Below are 16464 nucleotides of genomic sequence, written 5' to 3'. Positions count from 1 at the left end.
GTGAGTCTTCAGGTTTTTTTTTCCACAATTCTAACTTCCTCAATTTTATTTGATTTATAACTTATTACTTCCATTTTGATTTTCTGAGGCTGCTTGAGCCAATAATGAATAAAGCTAAACTATGATGGGCAGGCGGCAAGACAAATATAGCAATTTTTTATAGCAATTTTTAAAAATATCACTTTGGATTGAAATTAGAAACAGAAATACTCAGCGGACCAGACAGCATCTGTGGAGAGAGGAAGTGTTAACATTTCAGATAGGCAACCCTTTATCAGAACTGAAGCATGATAGAAGTGAGGACAGGAAGGAAGAAGAAGTGAAAAATCTGCGATTGGGTGTAGAACAGTAGAGACTAAATGTCTGAAGACTTCATGGTATAAAAGTTAAAGGACATGGTGACGGGTATAGTAAGCAAATGTGTTTAATAATTAATGCAAGTCCATCATTCATCACCCATCATGCTTTAAAGTGTCAAAATTATTTTCATTACACCCGTTGTTTCCTTCAAGCTTTTTTTGAATTTGTTGATCTGGATTTTCTCTGGAGGAAGCAGCCAGAGATTTACAAGCAATTGCCAAACTTTGGACACTTCCTGCAATAATTAACAACTAATTGACCCTGTGATGTGGATTGTTTGACCACTTCCCCACAGGTGATGCAGTGAATCTTATCTCTGAACCCTAGACTGCCTGCTAACAGTCCAATGTGAGACCAGTTAGCACTAAATAACTGAAATGGACAATGTAGGTACAGATGTCAAGTAATGATTGATGAGAATCAGGACCTCTGGTGTCCATCAGGTAGCTTTGAAATTAACATTGATGTTAAAACAGCTTTGATATACAAACAGGTTATTCAAGCACTTACTGATTAGAGTGAAATTTCAGCAAAATACTCCCTATTAATTTGCATCCTTGCGCATTAACCTACTTACTGAAATAATTTGCGGATCTGTTTGCTGTTTATTTTCTTTCTCTCACTTTTCCAGAGTACTTTTCCCTATCAGCACTTTACAATACTTGTAGTATTCAGAAGCAATGAGGAATCCCTCTCAATCCAACATGTCTTTCCCAAAGAATAGTTTGTGAAATAGTCTTTCCAATGGTTGTGTTAAATAAATTTCCAATTGAAATGTATAGTTTCAAAGTCAAAATCCATTACACTTCTTTGAAAGAATGTTATTTTTGGGGAGATAAATTATTATCTTTGAATATTCTCCACAGTTTTCTTTCCATGGATTCCTAAAATTTATGGGACCTCCGAAGAATTATCCCTGTTATGGTTGTATCTGTACTGTTGAACGATTGATTCTATAATGTCTATAGAAATGAGCACTACAGCAAGCAAGAATAAGATCACAGCAGATTGCCAGTATCTTATGCACCATATAAGTCACTCAATTTTTTTAACCCAAGTTTGCTTCCCTTCTCTCCTGAACGTGCTAGTATGTGGTTCATGAATTTTGGCAGCTTTTTGGTTTCTTCCCCATAAGGTGGAGTGGTCTGCTAAGCCTCGCGCATGAAGGGCAACACTCAGATGGGAACCAAGAAGAAAGCAAGACACGCATTTTGTTGGTACCTTTTGCAATCCAAGTACAATGTGATTTATAACCACCAAAGTATTTTTAAAATGTAAATGCTGTTGTAATGTAGGAAGCGCAGCAGCTGATTTACACTCAGCAAGATCCTGCAACAGCAATAAGATAAAGAACAGATTTTATATTATTTATGATGATAAATATGACACTGAGATCCACTGCTTTTCCAAAATAGCACTGTGGTTTTTTTTTTGTTTTCATTCCAATTCAATCAAATCAAGTCCAATTCAGAGTCTCAACAAGTTGAGACATTCCCGATCCAAGCTGACAAGACAGGGCTCTCACCTCCTGTCTTGGGCTTGATCTACATGATCCAAGCTGATTGGAGTAGGCGTAGCTCTTCCTCCCAGGCTTGATCTCATTTGCATCTGAGCCAAAAGGCTGAGATGCCGCTTTTAAAAATTGCTTCAAATGAAGCTAAAATATAACCTAATGACTTCAACCAAGTACAGCATGTTGATACTACACTTGATCTTAGCCAAAAGGCCGAGAAGCAGGGTTTTTTTTTAACAATGTCAAAGAAGGCATATAGCAGTGCCAGCCCAGGTTTTTTTGATCATGTATCTGGAGTGGTACTTTAACCCAACCCCTTCTGACTCATCCTCCCAGAACCTACTGTCGGTTTGCAGAAAGCACTGATTTATATGAGATGGTGCATAGAATGTTGAAAATCCTAAAATAAGACTAGAACATCCAAGAATCCCGTGTAATTCAGGAAATGTGAATCCCGATGTAGAATCTGAATTGATCAAACAGTCAATTGGGCTGGTGAAATGTTAACATTTTGTAATGTTTAACTCTGTAATCTATTATTCTGGATCTCAAGAAATTATTTTATATAAATAGGCAAAAATGAAATTTACATAAACCTTATTACACTTCCCAACTTTTCATCTGACAGGCAACAAATTATCATATAGGCAAAAATGGCAGTCATTTGAATGGTTCCAAAACAAGTGTTGAATCACAGGCATATTTAAAATTGTCAGCTAGTCTGAGCATATTTTACATCAGCATTGATTGAAAGAAGCAAGCCACCCAAAATAGCATGGGCATAAAAGAACTATCTGCCCATAGCTGCTCATATATCCTTCACTGTAGTTTCTGAACTGTCTCAACCTTGGTCCTGAAATTTTTATGGGTGAGAAAGCTGCCTGAACAATCTGCTTCCCTGCTGCATGGCAATTGTGCTTTGACAGGGAAAAACATATAATTGGCCCGAAACACATCATACCCAGACAGCTGCTTTTGAAAATTTTCCAGTGCCTGTTACAAGATGAACAGAAATACTTCTATGAGCTGATTAATATTTTAAGGTAATCCTTAAAAAAAATAAAAAAGAAGGTACAAAACATAGTTAAGTGAGACACTCACTCATATTAGGGACATAGTAGTTTGATTCTGGGGGATATCATGGGTTAAATTGGGTAACCTCAAAAACAGATATGAGGTTTGTGGTATATGATTATCTCTCTCACCTATTCATTACACTGCAGGCAACAAATTAAATTGCAGTGCACCAAGATTGTCTGATACTGCACTGGAGACCTTGAACAGGGAGGTTAAGTATCAGAAGGGCCTGCATTTGCTCAGGAGGCAGTGGAGAGAAATAGCAGTGAAGTTCATTGCCAGATAGTTATTCCAAGAACATGGATGCACAACTGAAAAGAGATTTAATGAACTCATATATGAATAGTCAATTCAATCTTCAAATGGGATATCCAACTAATAATGCCAGTAGCCTCATTCAATGACGATCCATCACTCACCGACCAACGGTCTCTATCAATCAATACTTCACTCTTCAATTCTTATGTTGTATCACACTTCCACACATTGCAAGCCTTGCACCCAAAACTCTCAGCAAGTAAACATGGGCAGCTATTTGACCAGGAGACTCACATGACACAAATATGTTGCACCAAACTTACTGACACCCTTTCCTATTGCAAGAGTAGGTGACAAATAACAGGAGGCAGCAACACCAAATGGGAAGAGGCCAAATGTAGCAACATGTTTTAACCTGCAGGTAGAAGCAGTGCGGGCCTTCATCAGAAGGGACATTGCAGGGGTTGTGGCCATTGATGATAAGGGTATAATGCACCTCTCTTTCCATTTCTCCATCATCCCACAATCTTAGCTGACTTACAAGCTGCAGGTGGTGAAAGCTCACATATCTTATTTTCTCCTCTTCCATAACCATTACCCAACTGTTGTCCTTTATTTATTTCAAATATTCAAAACTGGAACATTTCTAGTCAAAGAAGGCCAGGAAAAAAGACAGTGAAGAAGGAAAAACAGCAATTATACACTTGAAGGAACAGTTCGTGAATGCTGCAAGCATTTTAGACCAGGGCCAGAAGTTTACTGGCACAGTGGCTCACCACCAGGAGTAAATTCGGATTCTGAGCACAGGTAGCTGAAAGGTGGGACCACAGAAGTAATTTTACTGGTGACAACTTACTAGGAAGCACTGCCTGGGACCATTGACCCATTGAGGCAGCACCATGGATTGAGATGGCACTGCTGAAGCTGTATAGGAGGGAATGTTTCCTTCATCTTGAAGTGCCCTTGAAGGGAGGAATTTTTTAAAATGTGTCAGGGCCACGCAGGCAACTCTGGTGATCAGAGAAATGGACCATCCAGCGGCGATCTTGGAGCCAGTGCCCAGGTGACCACTTTGGCCATTCAGCATTAGGAAAGGAGGATCCACTGCCCCCTCCCCCTCCCCTCGTCCTGTCTTCTCCCCAGTAGGCTGCTTTGAGGCACTGGCTATGCTTGAAAAGAATGTTTATGCCCTTGGATGGTGAGTAAAGAGAAGATAACGAGCAGGTGTTGCATCTTCTATGATTGCATGGGAAGGTGGCATTGGGGGAGATGGAGGAGTGGACCAGGATATCCTGGAGGGAATGGTCCTTATGGAATGCTGACAGGAGGAATGAGGGAAAGCTGTGTTTGATGGTGGCATTCATGCTGGAGTTGGTGAAAAACCTTCTTGTCACTTGCCATTTCAACATACCAGCCTGTTGTCCTGTTCACATGTCTATCCTTGGCCTGCTGCAATGTTCCAGTGAAGCCCAATAGAAGCTGGAGGAACAGCACTTCATGTTCCAGTTAGGAACATGACAACCTTCTGGCTTAACAGTATATTCAATAACTTCAGACTATGAACTCTCTCCTCCATCTTTATCCTATTTTCATTTCTATCAATTTGTTTTCATTTCTTCCATTGATTCATCTTTCCATCCCTCTTTCTCTCACTTTCCATCTTTTTCCCCCTTATCACTGTTTCCCTCCCTCACCCGCACCATTAGGGCCATCTGTTACCTGAACCCAGGTTGTGCTTTGTCACTCTGCTTTGTTCTGTCATTAACACATTATGATCAACACCCACGATCAACACCCACTATCAACACCCTTCTTAGCCATGATCACCACCATTTACATTCCCTTTGCCCATTGTCAATTTTTCCCCAGCCTCCACTTTTCCTGTCCCTCCTGCTCCCACCCTTCGCCACTGCAACAGTATGAATTTCATCCTATTTCCAGTTCTCTTAAGCTCTTCTCTCTCCACAGATGCTGTCAGACTTGCTGAGATTTTCCAACATTTTCTGTTTTTTGTTTTTGTGACAAAAATGTGGCAGTTGGGTTTAAAAAAAAACTTTATATTAGAGGACTGGAATAAAAAGAAGAAACTTTGCTACAGCTATTCAAAGTTTTGTTGGTTAAACCACATTTGGAGTTTGTACAATTCTGGCAATGCACTTCAGAAAGGATATTTTAGGCTGGGATGGAATGCTGCACATGTTCACCAGAATATTACCAGGGTTCCAAGGGTGAGATTGTGAGGAGAGATTATGAAAACTGGCCTTGCACTTCCTTGAATATGAAAGGTTAAGGTGATTTGCTTGAGGTTTTTAGGATTTTGAAAGGAATTTATAGGTTAGATTTCTTTCCATTGGCAGGAGAGTTTGGGACAACGGCATATAAACTGAGCTAGGCCAATCTAGAGAGAAGTTAGGAAATATTTCTTTGTGCAAAGCGTGGTAGAAGTATGGAACACTCTCCCACAAAAGGCAGTCAGTTTTAGCTCTAATAATTTTAAATGTGAGATTGCTAGATGTTGGACAACAATAGAAAAAAAAGAGCAAAATACTGCAGATGTTGCAAATCTGAAATAACAGAAAATGTTCAACAACATGTTCTTGACAGCATCTGTAGACAGAGAAAAACAAAATGTTATTTCCAAAACATTTTTGTTTTTATTTTAATGCATAAATGCTTTTGGAATCAAGATTATGGAATTAAGATATAAATCAGCTGTAATCTTTTTGAATGGTAGGACAGGCTCTAGGGGCTGATTGACCTGATAGTCGACATTTTGTCAGGAAAAGGAAAACATGATGGGAAATGAGTGAGAACTGGGGAAATCGATGGTGAATTTTTGAGATTAGTGGTATTATTGACAAATAGTCAGATCATGTTGCCTCTGGGTAAACAAGGTTGACTGCATTGTAACTTTCCTCTTTCTACATGTCATGGTCCTCCTCAGCATCTTTGTGACCCTCTCCCAAGTGGTTTCCCCTGATAGATATTGGCAAGACCCGTTCCCACATAATAACCAAATTGTAGACTAACTTGCATCATCATTTTGCTATTCTGCACAATGCCACTGATTGTTAAGCTTGTGCTCACTTAAATGCCTTAACCAAGAAGGCATTACACAGTTGCACCACAGGTCACATTTCTGAGTCTGATTTGGCCAAGTAGCACTATGTGGCTCACTTTAGTGCACATATTTTGTACCTCATCGTTGGGTCAGTTTCAATTTGCTAACTCCTATCCAATATTGCATTGCTGGACTGCTTTTAATACACCTTTTTTTAAATGGTTACTTTTGGATGGGACATTAAATCAAGGACCCATCTGCCCTCTCAGATGGACATAAAAGATTCAGTGGTAGAGAGGGTGTCATAACCAATATTTAACCTCAATCAACACAACTAAAAACAAACTATCTATTCACTTTCACATTTCTGATTATGGCACCTTGTTCTGTGCAAAATGTCAGTGGTATTTCCTAAATTACAACAATAACTACACTTCAAAAGTACTTAATTTGTTGCAAAACACTTTACGATGCCCTTAGAATCTGAAAGTGCAAAATAAATGCAAGACTGTACTTAATTCACTGTTAAACACTTTGGAATACCCTAAGGATATGGAAGGTGCTAAGTAAGTCTTTCTGTTTTTTAACTACAGAACCCTTCTTGCAACAGAACGAAATATAAGCAAATATACTACACCCAAGTAACATGTCACAGTATTATGTTCACCACAGTTAACAACCTCGTGAAATAAAAGATTGTACTATGACCAATGTAATGAACTAAGGAGGAGTGCTCATCCAGTAGGCATCATATAAAGGCAATTCCTATTTGCATTTAAATGTTACCAATTTTCATCTTTTGGCCCAAATATTAAAATACTCGCCAAACTATGTAGGTATAAAATTGAATTTTTTTAGTTGCAGTGAGCTTCTCTTTGCAACCCACTGACCTGCCTTGCATCAGCATGCATTGACCCTTGTGCCTATATGACAAGTCTCAATGTCATTCTAAAGGTAGCTTGGTGCTGTGGTATCACTGAACCCTGTACAACATAGGAGTTTAAAAGTCGATTGTGTAATTTTGGCAAACATGAGAGTCATGCTGCCGTGTGCAATTCATAAAGACTGTTGTGTGACATTTGTAGCATTTGACGTGAAACCAGTTGGCATTTATGACGATGATTGCTCTTGGCTGCAGTGATCAGCCCACACAAAGGTAGCCATTTTTGTTTTATTTAATTTTGACCGTCCAATATTTGTAATATAAGTTTGGAAATTCCAGCTGGCAAAAGAGCTTTCCTGGCAGAAACTGCTCGTGTGGGTTGGGAAGTCATCAATTCAGGAACTTGTTCCCTTTCCACTTGTTCGGGGCTTTGGATGAATTTCCTAACCTAGTTGTGTGCCAGCAGTACATTCCTGCACAGTATGTGCAAGAGCTTCATTTTACATTAAAGAGCAATGATAAAAGTCTCTGAAACTCCTGACATCTCATTTAGAAGATATCAAGCTTTTCTTTAAGGAAGGCCATCCTTCCTGATTCCTACTGCCCACATATTAGAAGTTACCACTAATGCCTCCAGCACCTTTATACTCACTTTTGAAGATGGCTCATTTCTACAGTGTTATTGTTGTCACATAACTATAGCTATGACAAAGGATATTGCAACTCAGAAAGAAGTGCAAAGATTTCTATATGTCGCAATTGACTTGTTCTTAGACTACATATAGCAACAGTTCAATATAGATTTAAAACCACAACAGATAATGTCACTCTGTCCTTGAAAAAATAGTAATGCTGCCACTGTCTTTTTGACCATTGCAATCCATGTGATGAAGGTACTGTCAGAGTACTGTTAAGTAAGGAGCTCCAGGAATTTGACCCAGCAATGTTAAAGGGAAAGTGTTATAATTCAACTTAGTTTGGTGTGTGACTTAAGGGCAGCTTCAAGGAGGTAGTGTTCCCAATTGTTTATATTCACGGGTTTGGAAGGTACTGACAATAAAATCTTGGTGAGTTATTGTAATGCATTTTAGATGCGCTGTTGCCACTGTTTTTCAGTGGTAAAGAGAGTGAATGTTTAAGGGTGGGGTGCCAATCAAGTGAGCTGCTTTGTCCTGGATGGTGTCAAGCTTCTTGATTATTGTTGGCGCTGCACTCATCCAGGTGAGTGGAGAGTATTTCATCGCATTCCTGACCTGTGCCTTGTAGATGGCGGTACGCTTAAGCTGGGGTTTGTAGGTCTGTAGCTGATTGAGCTTATACTGCAAAGCCAACAGCAGTCTCCTAAACTAAGAGTGAGCACCTTCCATTAATCGTGCTGCAGCTACAGTAATGGGTTAGCATTTGGGAAGCCCAGGCAAAGGTATTTGGAAAATACCCACAGAGGGACTACACGAGAGGATTACTTGATGTTTGCCAACTAATACAATATAGCATATTTTGATTTCTAAATTTGGTTTGAAATATTTATTTTTTGTGGTGACTTTTATTTTTCCATTATGGTCAAGAAACAGAGAGAAGGTGAAATGTGAGATTGTTGTTGAATGGAAAATTGGTATTCAGGTTACTCGTATTGCAGTCGGATGAGATGTTCATGGACAGCCTGGTTAGAAAGGGGCAATGTTGGTTGTTTCCTCCCTCCATCTCCCTCCTGCTCCTTAGCTGCTCAGCATGAAGCTGGTGGGGAAACTGTGCCATCATGCTGGCGTGATTGTGTAGCATACAGCAGGACATCGACTCAGTACTACAACAACAACTTATAGTTACATGCTACCTTCATTATAATGAAACATTCCAAGGTTCTTCACAAGAGCAATAAAAGCATGACACCAGGCATCTCTTGACAGGGCAAAGTCACCAACTCAGGTCTTGGAGCTCGCTGATTCCAAGAACAGGCACTAATTGTTAAACAAATGTCCTCTGTGTCACCTCCATCATGTTTATAACTGATGGCAGAGTACCCAAAGATATTCAATATCATAAGCTGGCCACTGGGTCATGACCTCCTGAATATCATACATCTATAAGGACATCTGAAAATGAGATATAGTGATGGCAGATATTATCACTGACAATTGGGAAACAGTCACTGATGTCTGTGACCATTGGAGGCTGTCTTTTGACAGGCTAATGGAAGAAGCAAGCAGAAACAAAAAGCTAAGCTATCTGACAAGAGGGTGCAGAGAAAACCAGAAGAGGCAAATCATCCCCTTCCCCAGCCCACTGTCTTCCTTTGTAGCATATGTGGCAGAGATCCACCAGGCAAAGCATAACTGTGTTAACCACCGCAATACAAACCATCATTTTCTGCGATAGAACGCTGCCATGCGAAAGACACTAAGCCACATAGGAGAACTCAGGTCAGGTGATCGAAAGCTTGGTCAAAGAGACTTAAAGATAGAAGGAAAGGTAGCAAGGTGTTAAAGGGAGTCCCAGAGCTTGGAGCCTAAGCACTGAAGGCACCAGTGGCGGAGTAATTAAAATTGGGAATGCACAGGAGGCCAGGATAAGGGAAGAACAGATATCATGGACGTTTGCACGAGATTTCATAGGTCGAAGTGAGATAATGAAGAGATTTGAAAACAGGAATGAGAGTTTTAGAGTCAAGATATTGCTTATCAGGGAGCCAATATGGGTCATCAAGTACAAGGCTGAAACAGGATCAGGACTTGCTATTAACACATGAACAATTGTGTTTGGATGACCTTGAGTTCACAGAGGGCAGAATATAGGCGTGCAGTGAAGAGTGCATTGGAATAGTCAAGCCTAGAGGTAATGTTGGTATGAAAGGGTTTCAAAGCAGATGAGCTCAGCCAGGCAAAATCAGTTGTCATTAAACAAATGTAAACAGACAGCCTTAGTGAAAGCACAGATATGAGGTTTGAAAGCTCATCTTAGCATCAAGTATAACATAAATGGATTAGTTTTGCCTTCGAATATTGCCTTGGAGGGATGGAGTTATTAGCTCAGGAACAGAGTTTAAAACAGGGACTGAAAACAGTGACTTCAGCCCTCACAATATTTAATTGGAGGAAATTTTTACTCATCCAGCACTGAGTGTTGAATAAGCAGTTTGATAGTTTAGCAACAGTGGAGAAGTCGAGAAAGGTGGTGGTGAGGCAGAGCCGTGTGTTGTCAATGTACGTGTGAAACTAATGATGTACCTTTGGATGTTGTCATTAAGGGGCCACATATAGATGAGAAGGATAAATACTTGGACATCAGAGGCAACAGTGTAAGAGCAGGAGAGAATCTGTATCTCAAATGATCCTGTGGCTATGATTAGATAGATAAGAATGGAACCACATGAGAACAGTCCCTCTTAGCTAGAGAGGCGCTGGGGGAGGATGGTGTGGTCAATCATGCCAAAGACTGTAGACAGGTCAAGAAGGATGAGGAGGAAAAGTTTATCTTTGTCACAGAAGTTGAATGATCAGTTTAATGGGAATGGAATTGTGAGAATAAGAAATGGGTCTAAGGGATGAGCTGTCAGAGGGTGTGAGAAGAGAGTAGGAGAGAAACTAGAGAAAGATGTGAGTTTAGAGTTAGAGTAGGTGGGAGCATTAAGGGGCTATTGACCTGATGGGTTAGTGAAAGTGAAGGACAAGGTAGAGATTAGCTGATCAGATTGAGACAATCTCAAAAAAGTCCTTGAGTTCCTTGCACTTGCCATTAGAAGTGAGGCATCATGACTGCTGCCAAGATATTGGGTATTGACTTGTATGATTCACTGCATATCGTTATGCACCAGATGGATATCACGGAAGCGAAATCTATTTCAATAGAGGTACGCCTCGAGTTGAGGTATGCCACCCACAAAATGATGTACCTGCAGTGAATGATACCTTGTACTGTGTGGAAACCTGAAATCCTTGTAAAACTGTGTGCTTGCTTTACGTGCTCCTCACTGGCAAGATGTATTGAAATGTCATCAACGCTTTTTGAATATGGAGTGAAAGTTGATGTGAAATGATGGCTGGTATTTTACGACCTCGCTTGGGTGAGGCTCATAAAATCCTGCCCGAGGCAACAGAGAATTTTGTTCTGAGAGCCTCACTGCCCTGATTCCGGGGTGAATGTGCCAAGAAAATTCTGGCCGATTGTATATGTACTGATAAGAAGTTAGATCTTAAAATTGCTGTCAGTCACTACTACCTTGACATATTAGTACTATGACTTGTAGCAGCAGATGGCAGGGATCAGAGATGTAAACTAAACATCCTAGTTATTATTATTTGTATCTAGTTCTATCTTTAAATAAGAACCCACACCATTTTTTCACCAAACTTTGTTGTGTGATTGTTACATTCTTTGTCATTTGATGTAAGTGTAACAACAGCAATGTCCCTTGCATGGCAGTGATGGAAAACTGGGAAATATCACTAATATTTTCTGCTCCAGCCTGGAAGGAGCCTAATGTATATAAGTTCATGGCCACAATCACCTCCATAGCCACAGTCAGTGCCATTCTCATGCTGCTTTGTCGATATGACTGCAGCAGTGGCACATTTCATTGAGATCTTCCATAATGAGGTGCAGTCATCTCACACAACATTCCTCACTGAGGTTCAGGTAGGAGAATTTCCTCCTCAGCACATTGATTTGGCTTTCTGCAAAGAACGCTTCTGGCTCTCCACCTCCCTCTGCTATCAACTTGTGCTGTTCTGTGTTGTCTCTACTCGTTTTCCTAGTCATGCTTTATTTCAAGGGGATGGCTGCTAGTATCTAACTCCATGCCTGAGAGCAATTGCTATGTGCAGAAACCTTAATGTCAGGACCTGCCACACCATTCCATGTAACTTTATTGAATTCTAGAAAGCATCAAACACGTACAAACATAGCAATAGCCATAGAAATCATTCAGTAATATATAAAAAGTTCATGGCCACAATCACCTCCATTGAGAGAATCATTGATAATTGCTATAAATAGCACAGTTGCAGGTTTCCTCTTGCTGTTAAACTTGTTTAGAGTTGTGTGTGATGGGTATTAACTGGAATGTTGGCCTTCAAGATGGCATTACTGACACTGCGTGCTGAATGATGTCATGATCTGTCTATTTTGCATACTTCCAGTGGATGAACATTGTGTGAGCACTAGCATTCTTAACAAACTAGCTTCCGGTGTAACTCATATCAGAACTGTACCAGGGATGGTATTTTGAACCTCTGAGGCCACTCATTAGCACCCAAAAAGCAGGAACTATACATTCCAGTTTTACACCTGTGGTGTCCAGAGCAGTTTATCACCAAAGTCTACATTCTCAAAGTCCAGTGAGCTGCTGCTTTGTGAATACTAGAACATCTAAAAGCGGGTGGCTGTTGGTGATGTGGGGATGGGGCTGGATGATGGCGGGGTGGGGGGGAGGAAGAGGGGGAATGCGGAGTAGTAGTCACCAATTCTTTCAAGCTATGAATTGACAGGAAGTCCTTGAAACCCTTGTTAGATTAAATATACTGACAGTAGGAAAAGATAGGACTTAAATCAAGGAGAAAGGACTTTGAATTGTGCCACAGTGATATGCCTGAGGGTGAAAAACTGTTTTGGATACTCTAGGTACAAAACTCGGATGTATAGTTCCTGCTTTTTGGAAGCTATCAGTGGCCTTAGAGGTTCAAAGCACAGGTACACTTCTGATGTGAACTGCACTGGAAGCTACTTTGTGTTTGTGCTAGTGTTCTTAACAATGTGGATCTGCTGGAGATATGTAATGTAGACAGATCATGACATCGTTCAGCATACAATGCCATTTTGAAGGTCAATATTTATTCCATAGCAGCTCCCCCCAAGTTCATGGACTCCTGGAGAGGCTTTATGGTCCCAAAATAAGAAAAAACTGAGAGGACATATTTGTTATTTGAGGGGTGTGGCATAATTTTGGAAAAATTCTACATTTGGAGAAATTGTTATTGCGGGGTGTAGCTTAATTTTGGAGAAATTAATCTAATAAAAATGGAAGGAATAGTGATTACAGGATTTCTAATGGGAGGATCATTGCCTCCTCTGTGGAATGTTAAAATATGGAGGCAAAATTGGAAGCCTTAAGGAAAAAGACAGAGTGTACTTTGAAGCAGAATTCTTGAAGAAGAAAAAGAAACAAAAAATCACTTGTAACTTTTATAATCACATTAAGTTTCAACTTTTCAGTTAAGTAACTTCACAAAGTTACTCTTGGCTATCAGGGGTTGCCTAGCATTGCTGGATGTATCAACATTGGTGAATCTAATGTTTGAAGTTGAGGGTGGCACAGTGGTTAGCATTGCTGCCTGACAGTGCCAGGGACACAGGTTTAATTCTGGCTTTGGTCGCTGTTTGTTTGAAGTTTGCACTTCTTCCCTGTGTCTATGTGGGTTTACTCCAGTTTCTTTCCACAGTCCAAAGATGTGTGGGATAGGTTTTTTGGACATGCTAAAATTGACCATAGTTTCAGGGGAAAATGGATTGCGAGAATAGAGCCTGGGTGGGATTGTGGTTAGTACAGACTCGATGGGCCAAATGGTCTCTTGCTGTACTGTAGGGATTCTATGTGGTGGCATAGTGGTTAGCATTCTGCCTCACAGTGCCAGGGACCCGGGTTCAATTTCGATCTTAGATAACTGTTTGCATGCTCTCCCCATGCCTGTGTGGGTTTCCTCCAGGTACTCCAGTTTCCTCCCACAGGCCAAAGGTTTGTGGGTTAGGTGGATTGGCCATTCTAAATTGACCCTTAGCATAAGGGAGAGTAGCAGTGTAAATATGTGGGTTTGCAGGGATAGGGTCTGGGTAGGATTGTTGTTGGTGCAGGCTTGATGGGCTGAATGGCCTCTTTCTGCACTGTAGAGATTCTATGTTATAAGTTGAACACTGCCACTTGTATCTAGGCTGATAACACCACTTGGATACCACTATTTGATTATCACTGTTTCTTCCAGAATAATACCAGAGTGACCATTCTTATGTGCAGGAACACAGCATTGAGTTTGTCCAACTTTGTTTCCTTCCACCAAGTACAATTCACCTGCAATCAGGCTGAAGAGGACCCGAAAACCAACACAATCAAACCAAACTGAGCTTATGTTGCATGGGAGTTTTGCCAATGCTTCACAGCTTTGTCCATTTTTTCTCGAAGAGTGGTAAATACCTATCACTTTTTATGTGATCCTTTAACTTTCTATTTAATTTTTATTCTTTACCACTTTTGAAACTGAACATAGATAATAAGGTTGTACACAAGGTACCGGGGGCAGAAATTTGCCTCAGGCCTGGTGTTAAACAGGTGAAACCGATTGACCTCCCTATATACACTGCCAGTGATATTCAGTTCCATTGCAGACAATGGAATTAAATATCAAGCACTGTGTGTAATAGCTGGCCAATCTAATACTGGTAAGAAGTCTCACAACACCAGGTTAAAGTCCAACCAATTTATTTGATAGTAAACTCGCAAGCTTTCGGGGTTTTCCCCTTCATCAGGTGAATGCAGAGTTCTGGCCTCAGACAGAACATGTAACAGCACACACAGTTTACAGATTACTGATTAGAATGCGAGTCTTTACGACTAACCTGCTATTCAAGTCTTAAAGATGCAGACAATGTGAGTGAAAAGAGCATTAGGCATAGCTTAAAGAGATGTGTATTGTCTCCAGACAGTACAGTAACTGAGGTTTTGCAAACCCAGGCACGTCATGGGGGTTACAGATAGTGCGACATGAACCCAAGATCCTGGTTGAGACCGTCCTCTTGTGCAGAACTTGGCTATCAGTCTCTGCTCAGCGACTCTGTGTTGTGTGTTGTGAAGGCCACTTTGGAGAACGCTTACCCGAAGGTCAGAGGCCGAATGCCTGTGACCGCCGAAGTGTTTGCCAACAGGAAGGGAACAGTCTTGCCTGGTGATTGTAACTTGACATTGTGAGACTTCTTACTGTGTTTACCCCGTTCCAACGCCAGCATCTCCACATCACGATCTAATAGTGCCCCAAGACAGATTTCTAGCCCCTCATGTTTAACAGTAGTTGTAGGGCTGTTGTGGGGCGGGGGTTTGGGGGGGAGTGTCTCTATCACATTTGAAATAGTGGACAAGAAAATATTTTAAGTGATTTGATTGCCCTTTTGACTTTTGTTTGTCCTCACCAGCTATTTAGCAATGATTGTTTCATACAGCTTTAGCAGTCTCAGACTGGCAGCTTTACAACTATTTTCATGCTTTTGATTCATATGGCTCCCCCCTCTTCATTACTGATTGGCTCAAACTGATGTTCAAAAGTGTGATGGAATAAGTCAGACACAAGAATTAAGTCTGACAGATAAGCAATGTGTGCCATAGATAATTGCTTGTAAGTTACCAGTTGATTCGCCCATAGCATTATTTACAGTCCATGATGGCATAACAATAGGGGTGTTTATACTAATTAAAATTTGCATCAAGGCCATTAATTTGAAGTGACTGATGCCATTTGGGCCATCCAAGTTCTATGACAAGTCCCTGGGAGATTGATATTTCAATAGCCAATAGATGCCTTACAGGGGTTCTCACCAACCAGGAAGTGGTGGAATGTGAGAGGCCTCATTGCCACACCATGCAGGAATCAACAGGCTAAAGAATTGAAGCTCTTTCAATCTCTTTAGTGAGGGTCCACTGATATTTGTAGTTTGTTTTGGGGCTTTGGCGGCACTTCTTTTGGGGTTTGGCAGAACTGCAGTTGGGTTTCTACACCTTGGCAGCGTGCGGAATCCCATGGCATCCCTATAGATCTGTCTCTCTGATTATGTCCCTCTGTGCCTGCCACTGATTCCTTTTCTTGTTTGCGCCTGACATATCCAGATACTAGACGAATTTGCAGCTCTTCAGCCAGAATGGCTGTTACAGTCAGAATGGAAAAGGTTGCAGATTTTCAGGCACTAAAATGCTTATCTTTTCTAACTGTCATCATAACAGAAATGGCAATTAGGAGATAATTTGAGACCTTTAATATTCAACGAAGTTGTTTTGTTTTAGTGAATTCATGAAGATGACTAAAAATATTTAGGCCCTGCCTCAACCTAATAAACTTTTCTAGAATTTTTCGGAACACAACACAAAAGCCAGAACAGGTCTGTTAGCAGCTTTCTTTCGTTTTGCTTTTTCTCTTTGTGTCTTGCTTACTCTCTTCCAATCTCTTCCTTTCTCACACAGTTTGAGCATTGCAGGTTGGTGATCGTGTCAGTGTTGGAAGTCATTAGATACATCCATAAACATCACATTACAGATAAAGTGGAGCAACTGCACATGAATATTTT

The 16464-nt window shown here is 40.6% G+C and overlaps 1 non-coding gene across 1 annotated transcript; it reads right to left on the bottom strand.

Moving 5' to 3' along the window:
• Positions 1-1899: 1899 nt before the first annotated feature.
• LOC145344671 (U2 spliceosomal RNA) lies at positions 1900-2098 on the bottom strand. The gene has a single exon (XR_013886955.1). It is a non-coding gene; the product is annotated as a U2 spliceosomal RNA (small nuclear RNA).
• Between the last annotated feature and the right edge of the window lie 14366 nt (positions 2099-16464).

Source organism: Carcharhinus amblyrhynchos, chromosome 6 (assembly GCF_965287045.1).
Source record: "Carcharhinus amblyrhynchos chromosome 6, sCarAmb.v2.hapA, whole genome shotgun sequence".
Taxonomy (NCBI): domain Eukaryota; kingdom Metazoa; phylum Chordata; class Chondrichthyes; order Carcharhiniformes; family Carcharhinidae; genus Carcharhinus; species Carcharhinus amblyrhynchos.
The sequence above is the reverse complement of the archived record's forward strand: the minus strand, read 5'-3'. Positions and strand labels throughout refer to the sequence as shown.